Genomic DNA, 13,472 nt, shown 5'->3' on the forward strand with positions numbered 1-13,472 from the left:
CTGTTTTTATTATTAAAAATGCAGTAATGAAATATTTTAAAACATTATAGTAATTATCTTTTCATTGCACAAACCTGCATTGTCAACTATGTCACATTAAAATGTTAAATCACTATTTTAATATCAAATTACAGAAAGAGATAGAACGAAACTGCTGAAATTCGTCTTCTGTGCAGTGTATTTCTCTCAGCATTTTAGTACATGTGGTCTGTCATGGTTGAGAGGTGCTGCATTATACAGGAAACACCACAGATTTTGGAGGTCCCAGAGTTGAAATAATGAGGAGTTATAGGAAATGTGTATTTTTTCATCACTTTAAAAAATTGGGATAATTAGCTATTTTTCTGGGTTCCCAAACCCAAGTCTGCAGGACATCACTGGCAAGTGAGCAAATCCTGAACAGCTGGGCTTGCAAAAATGAAATGAATCACAGAAGTCGTTCTGTAGATTGTATGCTTTGGGCATCAACATCGTGGTCTTCTCTAGTCCTGCTGGGCCACCTGCATTGGGTTCTCACCAGCAGAGGTTAACAGTAGAACAGTAGGGCAGCTCTTGTTGCCCTGGGACAAGTGTTAATGAGGAAGAAACATGGAGATGAGAGATACTGCATTCAGGCTCTTGCCTCTCAATGAATCCCACTTGGTTCTCACAATATTATCTATAAAACCGCGCTACATGTCTTGATCACACTGGATATAATCATTACACAGAGGACTTTGACCTGGGACTTTGTCCCATTAGGTGATTAAAATACAAAAAAGTACATTTTTAATAGATTTCATGAGGGGCTAATTGTGTATGGCTCTGATTGCTTATGGGAAACTATCAGACGAGGTCCATACTGGTCAGTAACTCACTTTCATGCCCTTTGAATCACGTGGTTTTATCTATGCAGTTTTTGTAAAAATGAGCTTGTTACCAAAACTGATAAATCATCTGAATAGTACCAACAGGTTATATTATAAATGAGTTACACTGTTTAGGAGGATTGCCATTCAGAAACTACTTACCTAATGGGTAGTTAATAATACTTCGCTAATTGCTTTATACTGGTGTTATTCACATCAAATCAGCCTTAAGGGATGCTAAAAACTGAAAGCTTCTAATTTAAAAGAAATTTACTTTATTAAAATTGAAGTAACTCCTTTTACCTGTCCCCTTCCCCCACATTAGCATCTTTGTTTGGTTCCTGGGTATCTTAGGTTTGATTCCTCAGGAAACAAAGATGAAAATAAGTGTTCAAGAATTTCGACAGGATGTGCTTTGGAAAACAACACTTGTAAGTGGGTGAGGAAAGCAAGATTGGGCCAAAGGTGAGGTTCAGTTGTGATGCTATTGCAACAACGCTGCAGCCAATCCCACCGACGTCTGAACGTGGATTGTGCCTCAGAGAGGTCCCCAGATTGAGGCAAGAGGGCTGGGACTTGGTACCCCTCCTCAACCAGTCATGGGATGTGAGCTACCCCTGCAGAAAGAAACATAACATTGGGCAAGACAGTTTTGGCTAAAGGCCATTTCTAGAGAGAGACTCAGCTCTGAGTGGTCAACAGGTAACGACCCTAATAGCCGGGAGCATAAGTACCTGGGTCCTGAAGGTGGAATTTGGGGGCACACCATATCCATTACATTGGATTATACCACAAATTCGCCACATGGGAGCTAAACTCAGCCTCTTCTTAACAAGTTAAATTTTCCTTCTGACTTTCCTCTCTTTGTAATCAGCATCACCATTTTTCCTTACCCAAGGTAGTAGAGTAGAAATCTGAAGATTTCTAAAAATTGCCTTGGGCGATTTTTAACAGTCTGTCACATTTAATTTCCAGCATATTTATCCTTTTAAACAATTTTAAATAATTCACTACAAAATGAAATCTGGCATAAGTCCTATCTGTCTTTTACTCCCTGAATTAACTGAAGAAGCCAAGACAACAGATTTCTAGGCAGTTTGGAAACTGGTGATATAACTAAGGAATGGGGAGGTGCTGTCTCTTTTTCCTCTTTTAGAGAAGAAAGCTTAAGTCCGTGGTCAAGCAAATAGTCAACTATTTTCTGGAAGTGCAACTCTGCTTATAAGAATGCAAATGAATGACCTTGAAAAAAATGTTATTTTATGTAAAAAAAAAATTGTGTTAACATGAGCTAGATGTTTTCAGAGATTAAGATTTAAAAGAAAAAAAAAACTAACTAGTAATTGTGGGTACAGTCTCACCTTTCCCTAGAATAACTACACTGTCAAAGACCTAGCTGCCACTCCAAACACTGTCCTCGAAGTACTCGCAGGGAAACACAGGGGATATTAAATTATCATGTAATTAAATTAAATTATCACTTTGCAATCCCACCAATAAGGCTGAGATGGCACTTCTGTTATGAATCCTTGCTTGCAAATCCTTTTACTCTGGGATGAGAACTCCTTCCTGGCAGAAGCAGTTTCGGTTTAAAGGTGAAATTGTAGATTAGATGACTGGACAAGAATTCTTGCACCCAAAGGATCCTAAGGACAAAAATTAAAACTCATTTGCTATTAATACTTATGATCTTTGGTGTTCGAATAATTTTACTTGCCCAACCATGGGTCTGCATTGTACATATTGATATAAGTTCATGTTCTAAATATCAAACAGTTTTGGAATAACTTTTTTGGTTAAGTAGTACATGGGGACATCTTAACTTTTGGAACTTTAAGATATGCAAACAGATATCTATTCCTAAATGAAGAGGCCAGAAACCAGTACCGATGGTTTGAAGCAAGAGCAGTGAAGGTCACCAGCATTTGTCTCCGCCACACTTACTGGAAGCACAGCATTTACAAGATACCATAATGATGCTCATGGTGCAGGAAAAACAAAACAAAACAAAACAAAACATGAGCTCAGATTTCTAACAATATAAAAAAGGAAAACTGGGCAAGAAGACACTTGGGACTCAGTTTTCTTCTTTAAGCCCATGAGGTTTCTTAAGCAAGTCCTGTTAGACACATAAAGGAGATGAGGTTTTTCCCAGAAACCACCCCTAAGGGGCACCTGGGTGGCTCAGTGGGTTAAGCATCTGCCTTCAGCTCAGGTCATGATCCCAGAGTCTTGGGATTGACCCCGGGTATGTGCTCCTGCTCAGCGGGGAGCCTGCTTTGCTTCTCCCTCTCCCTCTCTCTCTCTCTGCCATTGCCCCGGTCATATATCTGAAGTATACTCGGGCACTTCGTTGTGTCAGCTATACACGCTCCTTGTGGACACAGAGACTTTAGGTGTGGTTTCGTTTCGTTTCTCTTTTCTTTTCCTTTTCTTCCTTCCTCCCTTCCTGCCTTTCTTTCTTTCTTTCATTTATTTATTTGACAGAGAGAGCCAGAGAATATAAGCAGACCCTTGTTTAAATGGTTTATTCAAAGCATTCCCAAGTGAAGCCTGCTGGGTCAAAAAATGTTGGCCTTTCATCACCATGTGTGTTTCAGCAGGGCCTCTATGTGTCCACTCTGTAGTCCCACTATGCACAATGCTACTATGATGCATCCATTCGTTGCCGCCTGGGGCAGCTAAAGAGATCCCAAGGAGAATTCGAAGGGTCAGGGCAGGGCAGTTAAAGACACTCTATAGGATTCTCTCATATGGCTCATTCATGGCAAGGTACTCCTGCAATGAGAATGTGTACTTTCCTGTGCAGGCTTCACTTGGGAATGCTTTGAATAAACCATCTAAACAAGGGGCTGTTGAAAGGATGGCTTAAAGCAGAAACCCTCAAACTTTGGCCAGCTTCGGAATCACGCAAGAGTTTGTTAAAACACAGACTCCTGGAACCTACCCCTAGCGTTTCTAATTTGGCACGTCTGGGATGAAGCCTAAAAATCTGCATGTCTAACTAATTCCCAGGTGCTGCTGCTGGTTCCATGGATCATACACGGAGAGCCTGAAGAAAGAGCTTCCGCTGCTCTCTTCTGAGGTCCTCAATTCATTCAAGTTGCTGGGCCCGGTGGTGAAGACGACTAAGGTGAAGCTGAGTGAAGGTGGAGCGAATGTCTTCAGGTGGTGAAGGTGAGCCAGTGATCTGACATGGGGCAGGGCGGGTGGAGCAGGTCTGCATGAAGACCTTGGGAAATGAGACTAGGAGCAATTTGCATTTCTCCCGCTTTGTAAATAGTATAGTAAAGTTGTACAGCTACACCTCCTTTCATAGATACATTTTGTTTTGTCTGCACAGAAGAACATTCCTGTTCTCTGGGAGAACTACTCTTCCCCCGACTCCAATCATTTATTCCTGGTGGGCTTACGGAGCATTGTGTTCTTGGGCCACAGAGGTGGTACGTGACCCTCTTCCCTTGGCAGATAGTCCTGTGGCACATGTCTCATCTTCTCGCCCTCACCTTGGTTTGTAGTTTGCTTCTCTCTTGGGGTGGTTGTGGTTGGGTTTCTATCACTTGCAAAGGAGAGAATCCTGGCTATTATCCCTCTTAATCAAACCATCAAGGACAGAGGTGGAAAAAAGAAGCCACAGAAGGGTGCTGATGATGAGATGCTTATATGGACTGCCAGGTTCTTGAGGGCACAAGGAACAGAGAGAGCCTCATTCAGGTCTCCCTAAGAAAAAGTCCAAGCACACATATGCAGAGATTATAAGTGGAAAGCCATGGAAAAACTGGGACAGGTTTAGAGCCAGCAGCTCTTTAGGTCTGTCTCTTCTGGCCTCTGGTGCATGTCATCTCTGCTCCTCAGAGTGTCTGTTTTATTCTGCCTTCACTCTTATTGATCAATACTCTCCCAGTTTTCCAGTTCAGATCCCAGGAGGTCAGCTAATGATACTGCTGCTCTTCTTGTGCAGAGTCCCTTGTTTCTGGCCACTTGTGGGTGGCCAGCCAACCTCTCTGGACAAGGCACAGTTTCTAGTCTCATCAGAGCCCTGCCCTGAGCCGTAATAATGAAAGCTGGGGAATTTAGAACGAGGCAGACACTCCATTTTGTCCACTGTAAGAGATGCGTGTTCCAAAACAGTAGGAATGAAGCGTCATGATATGCAACATCAAACAAATATTTATTTATTTATTTATTTTTTAAAAAGATTTTATTTATTTATTTGACAGAGAGAAATCACAAGTAGATGGAGAGGCAGGCAGAGAGAGAGAGGGAAGCAGGCTCCCCGCTGAGCAGAGAGCCCGATGCGGGACTCGATCCCAGGACCCTGAGATCATGACCGGAGCCGAAGGCAGCGGCTCAACCCACTGAGCCACCCAGGCGCCCCATCAAACAAATATTTAAATACACATTTGCAACCGAAAATTTAAAGTGCGCCAGAGGGTTGGCAATGGAGAAGATAGAGGGCAAGGGCTTGCTGAAGTGATCTGGGTCCGAGCCAAGGGCTTCAGATACTACAAAAAGCAAGACCAGGATGGACACTTTTTTTTTTTTTTTAAAGATTTTATTTATTTATTTGACAGAGAGAGATTACAAGTAGATGGAGAGGCAGGCAGAGAGAGAGAGAGAGGGAAGCAGGCCCCTCGATACGGGGCTTGATCCCAGGACCCTGAGATCATGACCTGAACTGAAGGCAGTGGCTTAACCCACTGAGCCACCCAGACGCCCAGGGTGGACACTTTTAAACTCAGTGTTGAGGCTGTTCACAGCCACAGCAAAGCCTTTGGTCTCTACTTGGCTTGACTTATACTCTTGACTAGTAGAAACCGGGAATGCTCCCCACATAATCTACCCTTTCCACCATCACATATATCTGGAGTGTTATCCACATAGCTGACCTTGGATAAGTTTCTTAGCTTCAGAAACGTTGGTTTCATCTAAAGATGGCGTTATCTGATTTCAGAGCATTGTTGTGAAGAGCAAATAAGACAATGCCTGCCAAACAGCCTGGTCTCAGGCATACTATGTTCATTGAATGGTAGTTATTATTGCCATATCATCATCATCATCATCATCTTCGTTTTCATTACGATACTTTCAAGGTGAGTGAGTGTAATAGTAGTCCAGGGATACATTCGTGAACAAAGCCTATCTCTCTACCTGTTTGCTGATACTAGTCATTTCTCTAACAAACATCTCTCACTTACAAGGAAAGTTAAAATCCAGATATATTTAAGCTCTACAGTTGTATGACCAAAGTGAATACTACTTTATACAACTCAGAAGATTTTATTTTAGAAGACTTTTATTAAAAAAAAAAAAAAAAGAAGAAGAAGAAGAAGAAGAAGAGGGGGGCATCTGGGTGGCTCAGTGGGTTAAGCCGCTGCCTTCGGCTCAGGTCATGATCTCAGGGTCCTGGGATCGAGTCCCGCATCGGGCTCTCTGCTCAGCAGGGGGCCTGCTTCCCTCTCTCTCTCTCTGCCTACTTGTGATCTTTCTCTGTCAAATAAATAAATAAAATCTTTAAAAAAAGAAGAAGAAGAAGAAGAGGAAGGAGGAAAGGAAGGAAGGAGAGGAAGGATGAAAGGGAGGAAAGGAAGTCAGAAGGACTTGTGGAAGTCTTCTTCCCCTTGTAATATTGTATACTTCATTTGGGGATTAATTCCTATTGTCAGTAGAGGTATCAGAGCAACAACAATGAAAACCAACCAGAGGAAAATACCTGAAAATCTTTTCAGTTTGTAATACAGAATATCTGGGTATATTTATGTAAGATACATACCTTATGAAAGATAGTGTACAGTCATATCATACACAGACCTTACGTAAGAGACTGTAAAATCATTCATTTGGTCTAACATGCCTCTAGCGTTATCAAAAGTTTACTTGAAAAATATATGAAAAGGTTGTGGCTTAAAAATAATCTTCAAGTTTAAAATTTAATTTTACATACTGCCATGCTGTCTCATTAAATATGCAGGAAAGGGAAGAGGGGAAGAGTAGTGTTCTTCAGACTTGAAAAAATTAATCCATGTTTCTTGGCATGGACAACCCTGTTATATTTAAAATACACATATATAATGTGAGACCCTTTATCTAATAAAAGTCATGAAATCTATGGAAGTTGATCAAAGAAAACTACTTCCATTTTTATTACATTGTTACTATTTTTATGGATAAAATGTAAAATGTATGATAAAAATCCAATATACAGTAATTGAAATGTACAGTCTGACCTCACATTGTTCTGATAAATCTGTTCATTTCTGGCCATTTTCAGTGTTGCTATAGTGAGCAGTGTTGACAAGTGGATGAAAAAAAGCTTATAAATGGAATTCTGATCATAGATAAGACTGAACATAAACTGTCTCCCCACATTTCTGCATGTTAGGAGGCCTGGCTTATGCCCCAGATGGCCATCTCCCAATAATACATAAAACATTTCTTGCTAGAGCTCAGCACACGTTGAACGCACAGGTCATTTGAACAGAACAATAATTCAATTCACTTAATAATGACCTCACTGGGAACAAACACAGACCCAGGATGATGCTGTTAGAAGAACAAAATCGTATTAGAGTTTTAAAAATGAAATTCTTAAAAAGCTGCCATGCTCTCTTGTCAAAATAGCACTTAAATGTATTCAGTGTTTAGCGACCAGGCAGGCTCACCGAGTTTATTTTAGTCTCTTGAATTTTACTGCTGTGTTTCTGTGCCACGTTTCTTCAGTTTTCATGCTAGTCGTTTTCCCAGGAAGGTCAGTGGTGTCCACTGAACCCTCTATTGGCTTATTGGCTGAGCTCATTGATGAAGAAGCCTGGAGTTCATCACTTTTTCTTTTCTTCTGGCTGAGATGGCAGTCAATGAGGAATGACTGCAGAAAGTTTCAGAAGGACGCATGGGAATCATTTAATCAGACCAATAAAATAAGCTATGTATGTATGTAACAGTTACAATAGCCTCAACCAACAAGGCAGTATTTCTCTAGAATAATTTTTAGGTTTAAAGCTGATTTTATTTCTAGCTTATAAGGCTTAAAATTCAGGATTCCCTTCTTTGGCAGAAACGAATGAACTCAGCCAGGAGAAATCATGATCTAGAATGACCCCTTTCCGGCATCTAGATACTTGCTAAGAAGATAGCTTCATGTTTTGACACCACTGATATACATGAGATCAGGCCCCACCTACCCGGAATTTTTAGCCACGGTGTTCATTTCTATATTTTTCAAACTAAGCCCAAGTACTATTGAAATTAGGCCATTTATTGTCATAGTTTTAACTATCAGTACCACATTTTCTAACTTAATAAACATCGGGGGCTTTAAATATGTTTTGGCCTGATACATTTTATTAAAAAGATCTTTAACTTTCAGGATCCAAATCGTAAATTTGCAGAAAAGAGAGGTTAAAAAAAGAGAACACAGATACAGTCTGTTCAAATCATTATTATTTTAATGTTGGAGAACGGGGTGAAAATTCTGTAGAAATTTTGTCAGCAATTGTGTTATAATTACTTTATTATTTTATTCCTTATTCTCCCCGCCCCTCCCGCCCCATCTATCCTAGTAGGCTTGAAAAAGCTAAATCTCCTTTCCTACAGAGCAACGCTTTTATGCATGTGAAACACATATCTTTATAGGAAGTACCCCTTAGCTTATTTCTGTACCTGCCTCATCAATATTAGTTGGAATACCCTGTAATAGTGGCAATTTATTAACCTCTGATGTAAAAGCAGGAGAAAGAGCACTCATGCTATTTTTCCCCATGATAATGGGGATTAGGGGTGTTTTAGGGATATAGTGGTATGGGGGGAAATGAGGAGGGGTTAAAGAAGCAGAGTCATTTCCCAATACACATATATAAATTTTTAAGAATTAAAGAGGTATCTACAATCCAAAAACGGTATCCCATTTTCCTTCATTTTCTTCTCCCTGCTTCTACTGATAACTTCTCCGAGAAGACATAGTCCTTGCCTCTAGAAGGACCTACTGTCGAAGGAGAGAAAGCACAGAAGACAAATAAATAAATGTAACAGGCAGCAGATAGTTCAGGGACCATGTTGGTAGTATAGGAGTTCAGAGAAATTTGAGATCAGGAAAGGCTTCTTGAAGGCATTGCAAGACGTGTGCAGATTGTGCTGCTGTCATCTATGAGAGGCTGCATCTCAATTCTCTATGAACTGAAGGGGGATTTCCCTTCCTCTCATATCCCAAGGAGCTACTCTGTCTCCCCACCTCTAAAGATGCCCGTCCTTTCAGTGGCAACGGCTTAGCTTCTCAGTTTACCTGCTTGAAGGCCGGTGGGGCTTATAGAGCCCGAGAATGGTGGTGAAGAGTTCTGCACCCTTTTCAAGGGAAAAGGACTGGGGTTGGGCACAGGAAGCCATACTCCTCTCCCAGCTTAGGCACTTGGAGAGGCAAGCAGGAGGCAGGAAAAGTCCAGCACATGCTGCTAATCATCACAGTAGTAACATTTACACAGCACTTATTGTGCAGAGAACTGTTCAAAACTATTGCCAAAGGTTGTTAACTCAGGTGATTCTCCTGACCACCCTATAAGGAAGGACTATTGAGATCCCCATTTTACAGATGAGGCACAGAAAAGCTAATTAACTCGCCTAAGATCACACAGCTACTTAATTGACATAGTTGGGACTTGAGCCCAGGCATGGCTGGACTCCAGCACCTCTGCGCTTTCATGGTTCACAACTCGGGCTGCACATTAGAATCACTTGGAGAGCTGTTAAACAATATTGATACCTGGGCCTCCATCCCAGAAATACTGATTTAATTGATCTGTAGTGGGGCCTGGGGCAGGAGTACTTGTAAAATTTCCCCAGGTGATTCTAATGTGCAGCCAGGATTGCCAGCCTGGCCATTCTACCTCTCACTATCCTATTACCTCATTATCTCGGCACCTCTCCCCTCCTCCCTGTTACTTGGATTATTCTGCCCTGATCATAGACTCTGCCCTGCTCCATTTTTCCTCCCTCACAACATGGCTCTTGCAATGGTGTTAAATATGTCTGCCCATTTGACACTCCTCTCTTCAAAAGGTGAAGCCCAACTCCCCTCCCCCTGAATGTGGGCCAAGGAAGTGACTTGCTTCTAATGAATGGAATCTGGTGAAAGCGAGGGTCTGTGACTTCCAAGACTAGGTCATAAAAGCCATTGCAGCTTCCTCCTTGTCCTCCCTCATGAATTGTGGACGGCTCACTGTGGGGGAAACTAGCTGCTATTCCATAAGAACACTCAAAAGAGCCCTATGGAAAGGACCTATCTCATGGCAAGGAAATGTGGATTCCTGCCAACTGCCACTGAGGAGCTAAGGCCTTCCAGCAAATAACCACTGAGTGAGCCAAATTGGGAGTGAATCTTCCAGCACCAATGAATCCTCAAAATGACTACAGCCCCAGCTGACGTCTCGAATGCCACCTCATAAGGGATCCTGACCTGGAGCCATCCTGCCAAGCTGCTCCCAGATTCCTGACTCTCAGAAACCATGTGAGCTAATAAATGTTCGTTGTGGTACGCTGATAAATTGTAGGGTAGTTTGTCATGTAGCAACAGATAACTAATAAAGCCGCCTTCATCCCCACCCTCCCACATTGACTTGGAGCTGGGGAAGTTGCCAGGACTGCAACAGAAAAGTGTTCTGACATCCCAAGGTGGAATTCTGAATGTATTTGCCATAGAAACATAGCTCCATGCATATTTATGTATGTACATATATGTATGTAAATGCCTAGGAAAAGTCTGGAAGGAACAAGCCATACTGTTGATAGTGGTAGAGCCAGAAATAGGAGAGGGAGTGGGATCAGGAGTGGGGGAGAAAGCCCAGGGGAATTTTCCTCCTGCCCTGTAGACTACTGTTTTGTTTGGGTATTTCAAAACGAGAATGTATCTATGTATCACCCAGGTAATTAAACATATTTTTCCTACATAAAAGCAAGAGAGGTTAAAAAAAAAAAAAAAAAGGCAGCGTAACTGTACCTGAGTCTGAATTCTGTTGAAGTATTATTAGGAACATAGTTCTACAAGTACATTACGGATACAACAGTATTTCATAGTCTGTCCTGACAGCCTTACCACCAGGCAGAACACTGCATTGCGGGTGCTGTAGTGATGAAGAATGAAAAGAACAGGCCTTGGAGGCTGACCCTCACACGTGTTTGATTCCCGACTCCGACACTTACCAGCCTGGCAAGTCATGCAACTATTCTAAGCCTGTTTTCCTCATCTGTAAAGTCAAGATAATGATAGGAGAACTAAATAGGGCTTCACACAGGGACAGATCTAGAGGCAGTACTCATTAAATGTCATTTTATGGAAAACTATGTTCCTAGTTCCACACATCTATATTTTGGGATCATTACATGTAAATAAATTGAGGGCTCCCTGAATTATATGTTTTTGTTGATTTACCTTTTTTTTTTTTTGGTAGAAGGTTCATGACACAAAACAAACTTTTAAAGCACATTAACTGCATGAATATTGCAAACATTGCAGTGGCCAAATATTTGTTTTTTATTTAAAGTGATAAAGACCTGAATATATTTCACATTTACAATGGAGAAACTGGGGACAGTGAAGATGAACATATAATTCCAAAGGGTTGAAACAGTACTAAATCTGAAATCCACTGGACGTTAACCTCAAAGAAAATTGGACCGTCCCATCCTGCACACACGCATTAGAGGTTGGACATGGGGAGCCTGCAGACCCCAGAATATCAACAAAGGTATTTCATTTAGCCCATACAGTGTTTTTGAGAAACATTTGAATTTGTTGCCCACATTAAAACTTGGAAGATTTTATATAAATATACAGATTTCAGACGGCTTTTAGAAAACTGATGTATCTGGCTGTCATGGGCCAGTTGGCTTAGATTGAATCATGGATTGCTCTTTTAGTCAGGTTAAGGGTTTTCCAAGAGGCCACAATTCCTCCTTGGAATGGCTGGTGTTACTCATTAAGGTTACTTCCTTGCCCCTGTATGCACTGAGTTTGCACCTCTGAAACTCTGGATGTTTATTCCAAAGCAATGAGAGTGTTACCGGGACAGGATGATCATGTGCTTCTACAATTATAAACGTTGCCTAAGCATGCCCGCAATGCAGAGGTCCCAGAAATGAAGGCCATCTCTCTCTGTTAATCTCTTAATGAACTGAAGGGGGGAAAATGTAGAGCTCTCTGAAACGTTTCTACAAGGAAATGAAGAGCTGCTATTTATAATCTACTATACTTCTACAATGAGCTAATATTTATTGGGAGGACCTCTAGTCTCTCAAATGCCCAAAAGTAGCATGTTATCATAGTGAATCTATTTGTATCATTTTTCCATTTGACCGGTAGGCTGGAGTTCTTTTCCTCAATGCATGCTCAAATCCTACCAATGGAAGAAAAATCTGAACCATGACCCTTGCCTTTGATATATATAGAGAGATACTTATCAACTTTGGTCATATTGAGTTCATTTTTAATATCATGGAGTCATTTGTAAATCAATACCTGTCCAATACTTGTGAAATAAATGTTCCTGTGTGGTCGTTATTAAAAACAAAAAAATCAGTCCTATTTCCTTTGCTCTGCTTGAAAATCTCTCCATGGCAAAATTATTCCCCATAATTAACCAAAGCTAAAGGTGAATTTGTGGTAGAGAAAAGATTCTTCCATTAACTAGTAATTTGTCTTAGTCTAGGTCATTTTCTCCTAATATTTTATTAAGAAAACTCTTTTTTTTTTTTAAGATTTTACTTTTAAGTAATCCGTGCACCCAATGTGGGGCTCACACCTACAGCCCCTGACATCAAGCTCTACTGACTAAGCCATCCAGGTGCCCCAGAAGACTTTCAAACATATGGAAAAGTTGGAAGAATGACACAGAGAATACCTATACCTTTATCATCCAGATTATACAATTTACGTTTGCCATATTTACTTTAACACATATACATTCATTCCTCTATCAATCTATCACTCACATTCATTTTTAGATACATTTCAAAAGAAGTTGCAGACATTAGTGCATTTTACCTCCAAACACCTTAACATTAGAATTCAGTATTTGCTTATGGGTTTAAAAAAATTATTTTAGTGTGGTACAATATGTGTAACATAAAATTTACGATTTGAATCATTTGCAAGTATACGATTCTGTGACATTAAGTACATTCACACTGTTGTGCAAACATCACCACTGTTCATCTCCAGAAGTTGCCATTTTCCCTAACTGAAATTCGTTACCCATTAAACAGTAACCCCTCAAACCCCTTCTTTCCCCCCTGCCCCTGGCAACCACCACTGTACTCTCTGTTCCTATGACTTTTATTACTTAAGGTACCCATATAAATGGGATCATACAATACTTGTTCTTTTATGTTTTTACTTCCTTTAGCAAAATGTCTTCAAGGGTCATCCACATTGCAGCATATGTCGATACTGCCTTCCTTTTTCAGGCTGAATAATATTCCATTGTATGTACGTAGTGCATGCTGTTTATTCATTCTTCGATTGATGGACACTTGAGTTGCTTCCACCTTTTGCCTATAGTGAAATAATGCTGTTATTATGAACATGGGTGTACAAATGTCTGTTCAAGTCCCTGCTTTCACTTCTTTTGGGCATATTCC

At 40.8% G+C, this 13,472-nt stretch overlaps 1 protein-coding gene across 1 annotated transcript in view; it reads left to right on the forward strand.

Moving 5' to 3' along the window:
• The window catches only part of ATG10 (autophagy related 10), a 423,722-nt gene that overhangs the window by 68,612 nt on the left and 341,638 nt on the right, over window positions 1–13,472 (forward strand). Inside the window, exon 3 of the mRNA XM_059175390.1 lies at window positions 3,864–4,025. The gene's annotated coding sequence lies outside the window, so the exon portion shown is untranslated. The remainder of the gene's footprint in view (window positions 1–3,863; window positions 4,026–13,472) is intronic.

The sequence above is a fragment of the Mustela lutreola genome, chromosome 5, assembly GCF_030435805.1.
Source record: "Mustela lutreola isolate mMusLut2 chromosome 5, mMusLut2.pri, whole genome shotgun sequence".
In the NCBI taxonomy this organism is placed as follows: Eukaryota; Metazoa; Chordata; class Mammalia; order Carnivora; family Mustelidae; genus Mustela; species Mustela lutreola.